Below are 7,825 nucleotides of genomic sequence, written 5' to 3' on the forward strand. Positions count from 1 at the left end.
CATTTACAAACCTTTATCATATTTTGTAACACTCTTTCAAACGCTTTTATGAAAACTATGAAGTCCTCACATTAAAATAAAAAATTAGTTAATTTTATTAGTTAATCTATCTGAAAAAAAAAAGGATTAGCTATATACCTGAAAATTATTAATTAAAATTTATTGGTTATCTATCTGAAAATTGCTAGTTATCCATCTGAAAACGACTAGTTTCAATTTGAAAGTTATTAGTTAAAAATCATTAGCCATCGATTTGAAAATTATTAGTTAAAATTATTAGTTATCTATCTGAAAATCTCTCACAAAATTATGTTTTCTGGATTTGTCTAATTTTTATTTAATAAAGCTCAATATTAAAATTTGCCATACAGAAAGAAATCTGAGTCTGTTTTTGTTAACGTTGTAAGAATTTATTAATTTTTGAAATAATTGCGATTGAAATCAATTTTATAATAATTATGAAAAATTTATACAACTTTAATCAAAATGCCATAATTTCAACTAACTGCACGTCTAGTATTTGATTTAATGTATTAGAAACGATTTAAAGTTTTGATCATTTATTGTCCATTATTTCACGACTTAGTTATGTTTTGCTAAGTAATTAAAAAAGCAGCACATTCATTTTTTCTAATATTTTTTAGTTCACAAAAGCTATTAAAATAAGCTGAAAGACTGAGAAATGTTTCTAATGCACAAATCTTTGAAATTAGAAATTACAAATACTGTATATGCTCATGATAATAAAACTGTTGTCTGGCAGATTCCAATCCAATGAATCTTCAAAAATATTTGAGAATCTAAAACTCTCATCAACAAGTGTAATCCGTACTTAGAATTTTTCGAATTCTAATCTCAAAAACACGAAGGACTCTAACTCAAACTTCCGAAAAGATTAGTTTTAATGATATTCAATGGAAACGATCAATAAATAAATAAATATATAAATAATTATTTCGATTTCAAAATTTTTGCTTTTATCTATAAAAAAAATGTGAAAGTTTTCAGATTTTATATTACACCCAAAGGATCTTTTACTAACGTTTTGTATGTTACCTTTATTTATTAAATATTGTGTTCTTCGCATTTAAACTATAAAATTCAATTCAATAGCAGTATCGCAAAATGATTTAAAAAGAGCATATCTCTACAATTTCCGATACACGGTCTCGTACACTGGAGATAATTTTGTTGTTTTTGTTGTTGTTTGAACTGTTGCCATTGCTCGCTTTTAAATCACTGGGTTTGTTAATCAAAAATTCGTTAGAGTTTTAAAAAATATGAAATAGATAATAAAACAAATTTCAGATTCCAAATTAGGGCTTCCAGCTGCTCATATTCGGGTGGAGGATTCAGTTATTCAAAATTTGACGGCTCTAGGCACCGTCGTTTTATTCCAATGCGAGAAATACGCATACATTTATGCAGATTCTTCATTATTTAATTTCTTTAAGTATAACTTAGGGCGATAATATTTGGTGACAGCAATTTGAAAAGTGATACAGCCGTTTAAAGTTTTCAACGCAAAATGCCAAAACTAAATTAATAGCCCTTCTGGATTAACGATTCTGGGCTAAAAGGGGGGGTTCAGGTATGATTGCAATGTTATCTCGTGGAAGCTCTGTCTCATAGTTTTAGCATTTATCTATGCTAATTCCAGAAATAATCATTTCTGTAATTTCTATCTATAAAAAATACAAGCCATCTGAACTACTGCTTAAATGTTTTTTGGTTAAATTACGTTCAGAAAATTAACATGAAAACTCAAAAGTTTTAATTATGTATTTTATTTATTAATTTCATTTGTATCTTTTTAATAAATTTAGATATGCCTTTTCAACTCTATTCAAAAAATTATTTCTATTTAAACATGTACTTCAAATTTTATCTTAAAAAATAGTAAAATATGTTAATACTCAATTTAATTTTCTTTCTGCTTATGTTATTCTTCATACATTTCTTTATATTCTTATATGAAAGATTTCAAACATTTAATAGGAAGCTTCTTTTTTTTTTTTTTTAAATCGATTCTTTTAGGAGCTAGGTTGAGAAAATTTAGGATTCTTTCCATGTTCATATAATTCAGTGCTATTTCCTATTTTCAGTTTTAAGAAATGAAACAAATAGTTAATGCTGTGATCAGTAATTTAAAGCTTAAATTGATTAAAACATAAAATATATTAATTAAGACATAAACATAAAAATTGATTAAAACATAAACAAAAAAATTAATTAAAACATAAACATAAAAATTGATTAAAACATAAACATACAAATTAATTAAAACATAAACGTAAAAATTAATTAAAACATAAACATAAAAATTAATTAAAACATAAACATAAAAATTGATTAAAACATAAAAACTAATTTTTACTTAAAATTCTACATAAAAAAATCAGAAAGGCATTTAATTCTGATAATACTTAAAATGCTTCCCCCCCCCCTTCCGAAGGGCTACGAAATCGTTTGAACAAAAGAAGACAAAAAAAAAAAAAAAAAAAGCATAGAATGTAAAAATGCTAAGGCATTTTTAAGCAATAATACTTAATAAAATAAGAGTTTTTTAAAACAATCAGTTCATATTTCAATTAAGAAAGAACAGAAACAGTTTTAAGATACTTATTTTCATAATAATTTTGTAAACATTTAGTGAAAAATCATTCTTACAGAGTTAAACTCGGCATTTTTTTCTCTAATTTGAGTTTTCTAAAGAATACCAGCAGCAAATGTTCATTTGTGTAAATATATAAAATATTTTTAGTGCAGATGTATTTATATACAGCTTCACTATATAATAAAATAAATTAAATGTTACTAACATACCTTAGAAGCAGGCAAGTGGCCGATGGTGATGAAAACAGCTTGACGTTTGAACAGGGAACTTGAAATTAGAAGAAACTGACAGAAGTTTTCAAGTCCAAGAAAAGCAAGTGCATTGTTTTTTGCTGCAATTTGTTACTGTTCTAATTTCAGGAAAGCAATAATAACTTCCTCTTTGCAGCTTCACGAAAGTTTAACAGTGTGAAGTGAAATGTCTTGTTACATTCATCTTCTGAGTCATGTTCCTATGAACACAAAAAGTTAGTAGTTACACAGTTTTAAAATATGAGTCGTGTGTAGTTGAAAGAATATATTACCATTCTTTTAAAAACTGTAAGACATATTCGACTCCGTTTAAGTTTGCTGAAGAACGTTAGCTGCAATTGTTCAAATGCACACCAAAATGATCTTCTTACTAAATTAAAAGTTCATAATAGATGTATCGCTAATGTAAAAAATCAACTATTTTAAGTTGCTTTCAAATGACAACTCAAAATAAGCGAATTGATTTCTCATACAGGTATGCAAAACGATGTTATAACAGTTTTGCAATAGTTGAAAAGCTTGAAAATCAAATCATTAATTATCTACCATCCAAAAAAGCAATCTTCTATAGCATAACATCTTCTTTGACCAATAGTTTCTTTGTTATAATTTTAATTACGCTTGTTTTTCCTTACTTCAGATATTTTTCTGAGCTGAACCTGGAGATTTAGGGATACCAAAAGATGATAATAGTTCAGGAAAAGAATATCATACAGTACTTTAACAGACTTCGACGAATTGAACAAGCTTCGGCAACTGGAACAGACATCAGCAGTACTTTCTAAAACAATGCATTCATATCAGAACGGGAAATAGATAATGGCAGGCTTTTATGCATACGTTTATCTTTTTACCACCATGTTGCATGAATATATATAAAGGACTTCAAGGTTGGAATATCTTCCTATCATTGTCCATTTATGTCCAAGAAGGTAATTAGATTGTTGTTGCTTTCTAATACTGTAGAAGGTAATTCGATTGTTGTTGTTTTCTGATACTGTAGAAGGTAATTCGATTGTTGTTGCTTTCTAATACTGTAGAAAGTAATTAGATTTCTGTTGCTTTCTAATACTGTTTTGCTTAAACAGATATGAAGGAGTTCTTGGGCAATATCAGGTCATGAATGGTCTGCTTTCAAAGTTAAGTAGCGCGATAATTATTTATGAACTGCGTTCAACTTTAAGAACCATCAATACAAGTTATTTTTCAGTGAATTTTTGAAGAATCAGATGGTAGATAAGCCGTTGATAATTAGTTTAGATCAACCAGGATTTCTCAACCAGAATTATATTTCAGCATTACTTTTGCAGATGCTTGAAAAGTTAGAAAAGCCAAAATGCGAAAAGTCATTAATTCTTTTGAAGCACTAAACTCAGAAGGTAGGTGAAGTGCTGATTTCTCAGAGTCAAATGGCTACAATTTCCTGAAGAAAGTTTAAATTCGAATGCTCATCAACAGTAAGTAATGTGAGGAATTTTGTTAGTTTGAAAGATACGTAAGATTATTATTACCGAAACCCAGCAGAGGTATTTGCTCATTTACTGTGGTCGCAGTTTATTGTCCTAAAACTAGCAGTGCCTGCCAACGGCAAGGCAATTTAAAATTGTACTTCTACCATGATGTTCCATTTTATGAGCGCCCGCCAGAACGTCATCTCGCGAATTATACTTCTTCGCCGGCTAGACAAGCACAGGTGCTTAGTTTCGGATTCTGCGCGTGTATGCTCCGCCCCTTCGCAATGCCGGGTCTCCGAGGGGTTGGCCAGCGCCCACAAAAGGGGTGGGGTTAATTGTGAGGGAACAGCGCAACCACGTGCGGAGATGTATTTGTTGCTCAGTGTTTTATAGGTGGTTATCCGATAACTGCGCAAGCAAACTTTTGGTAAAATGCATTATTTTACCATACTTTGGTAACAAGCATTACTTTACCATAGAACTTTGGTAAGAAGCAAAGTTATAAATTTGGAAATTTGCACATTTTTTTTTTTTTTTTTTAAATCTCAAAGGAGATTAAATGTTTTATATGCACAGTAAGCTTCCGATGAACTGGATAATACGGTAATTTGCCAACGAAAGGTCAACGAAAACATAAAAAATCACGGCTCATTCGATGGCAGTTAAAAAGGGAGAATTCGTATTAAAATTTGAAGAATTTTTATTTTATGCTGATAATTTGTGTATCTTTCCGCAATAAATAACACTTCCCGAAAATAAATAAATAATACTGAAAATCTGAAAGGTTTCAGATTTTAATGGTGGTCTAAAAAGGTTTGTTAGAGTTTTTTACACTCTCGTTGAACTCGCAGTCTACCAGTCTTCTGTTACACTCACTCCTACTAAACCTTTTTTTTTTTTTTTTTTGTTGTTGTCTTTTTAGCTTTACTATTAAGCATCATTTCCTTCGCATTTACGCCATGTGTAATTCAACAGGAAAATTACAAAAATTTTAAAGTAGCATGGCTGTATACGATTAGCATTCTCGATGCAGATTTAAGTATTCATATATATTTTTCAGTCTTTTCTGAGGTCGTCATATCAATGTTCAGTTTTCTTACCGAGATGGCTTTACAAAAACTTTTCTTTTGCCTTTTTATTATTTAAGTTTTATTATTTAAGCTTTACAAAAACTTTTCTTTTGCCTTTTTATTATTTAAGCTTTACAAAAACTTTTCTTTAGCCTTTTTATTATTTAAGTTTTATTATTTAAGCTTTACAAAAACTTTTCTTTTGCCTTTTTATTATTTAAGTTTTATGTGTTTACTGTATTTATTAAATTAGCGGAAGTAGCCGAAGTTACATTGAGAGTCGCTGTAATCCTTCTCTAATAACGATGCACAAAATACGATTCATAGTCAAACATTTTTCAGTCTGATGCAAAATGGAACGCGCATAAAAAAATTCCACAAAAAAATAAGCTAATTCTCTCTTCTCATATCAGCAACAACGTCACGCAGTTTTTAAGGATTTTCGTCTTAGTAATCAAATGGTCGTAAAAGCTCACGTTCCGTCCAACATTTCATCTAGATTCAATTTTAGTAGATTAAATGTGACAAAAAATTGATCGCAATTGATCAGAAATCAATAACGCAAACAAACAAACGCACAAACAGGTATTCTTTATGTGTATAGATTTTGTAAAACTCAACACATTTTTTGATTAAAAAACTCTACGATTTGAAAGCGAAAAATAGCAACACGTTTCGGAATAAAGCATTTTTATTTCCAACGCGCGAGATTGTTGCCACTCGGAAAAATAATTGCGAAAATTTGGCGCTTTCAGAAGTTTTAATTAATAGTTTGGAAGATTAAAGTCCTGCGAAGATGGGACTAACCGAAATGGCTTAGAACGAATTTTTGGAACCGAAAATAATGTATTTAATGTTTGGCAACGCTATTTTTATTTCTTCGTAAAACTTCGAAATTTTTTATTAGCAAACTCAAGTTTTTGAAAGCGAGCAGTGGCAACCAATTTCCAAACAAAGCAAATTTTTATCTCCAGCTTGCAGGACTGTTGAGAAATGAAAACCAAAATTACCTTTTTGCGAGTTTTTAATTAATATCTCTGATTTTAGCTATTTGGGGGGGCGGCGTGAACGTCATTTTCAGGACCCAGAAAATAATTGCAGAAAGTTTGGTAATGATAACTATTGTAGTGACTGACTTATTAACGGACAATCAAACACACAGACTTTCTTCTTTACATATATGTGAATATAATCTTGGACTTATGCCACAGAAAATTCGATTCAACAGCAAAATCACAAAATATTTAAAAGCAGCATATCCTTAAAATTTCCGACAGATAGTTTTGGGCATTGGAGATAAGCATATTTTATTCCGTAAAGTGCTGCCAAGGCTTGCTTTGAAATTATTGAGTTTGCTAATCAAAATTTCGTAAAGTTTTGCAAAATATGGAATAGACAATGAAATTAATTCGAAATACAAAATTTGGGCTTCCAGGTGCTCATGTCCGGATAAAGGACTAGGTTATTCAAAATTTGATAGCTCTAGGTATCGTCGTTTTTTCACAGTGCGAGAAACATGTACATATTATTGCGGATTTTTCATTATTTAATTTGTTTAAATATAAAACAAGGCGATAATATTTGGTGGTAACAAACTGAAAAAGGACATGCCGTTTATAATGATTCAACTCAGAATGCCATTCTGAGACTAGTATTCCGTTCGAGAATCGGAACTAATGTATCTTTTGCGCTAAAAAAAAAGACGGATACCGAAATTGATCAGAAATTTGTTAATCAAAAGTTGGCTGCGTGTATTCTTAAAAAATTATCTCTTCTTCTCTGTAAACGGAATATAAATTTATACAGGAGATAACCATATTTTTTTTTTCAGTTACAAATAAACATCAACCAAAAAAAAAAGTATAATATAAGAGTGACCATCAAAATAACTGTAGTAGAAGCAATTTAAAATATAATTTACTGATACATTGATTGATAATTTTAATGACGATGTGAAGGTATTTTCAGTAACACTTGTCTTAGATAAAGGAAGATTTGAGGCTTAGAGATAAATAATATACAGTGGACTCGATTATCCGACTGTCTATTTTTCGGTTACCAGATTAAATCTGAAATTCGTTAATCAAATTCGGATTAAATGAAAGTAAGTTTAAAATAAAATCTGAAAGCTTTCAGATTTTACATTATGCCCAAAGGAGCGCTTTTTTAACGTTTTGTCTGTTATCTTTATTTATTAAATATCGTGTTCTCCGCTCTTAAACCATAAAATTCAGTTTAACAGCAATATCGCAAAATAATTCTAAAATGAGCATATCTTTAGAATTTCACAGTCTCGCCCAATGGGGATAATATTTTTTTCTTTTTTTCTTTTTTTTTTTTTTTTCCAGTAAAATGTTGCCATTGCTCGTTTTGATATCGTTGAGTTTGTTAATCAAAATATTCGTTAATATTTTACAAAATATGGAATTGGTA

The 7,825-nt window shown here is 29.6% G+C and overlaps 1 protein-coding gene across 1 annotated transcript in view; it reads right to left on the bottom strand.

Moving 5' to 3' along the window:
• dsf (nuclear receptor dissatisfaction) overlaps positions 1–4,511 on the bottom strand; it is a 211,881-nt gene extending 207,370 nt beyond the window's left edge. The window contains exon 1 of the mRNA XM_035353724.2: positions 2,827–4,511. The gene's annotated coding sequence lies outside the window, so the exon portion shown is untranslated. The remainder of the gene's footprint in view (positions 1–2,826) is intronic.
• Positions 4,512–7,825: the final 3,314 nt, after the last annotated feature.

The sequence above is a fragment of the Stegodyphus dumicola genome, chromosome 11, assembly GCF_044657685.1.
Source record: "Stegodyphus dumicola isolate Sdum_Otavi_A_Nest chromosome 11, ASM4465768v1".
NCBI classification, from domain to species: domain Eukaryota; kingdom Metazoa; phylum Arthropoda; class Arachnida; order Araneae; family Eresidae; genus Stegodyphus; species Stegodyphus dumicola.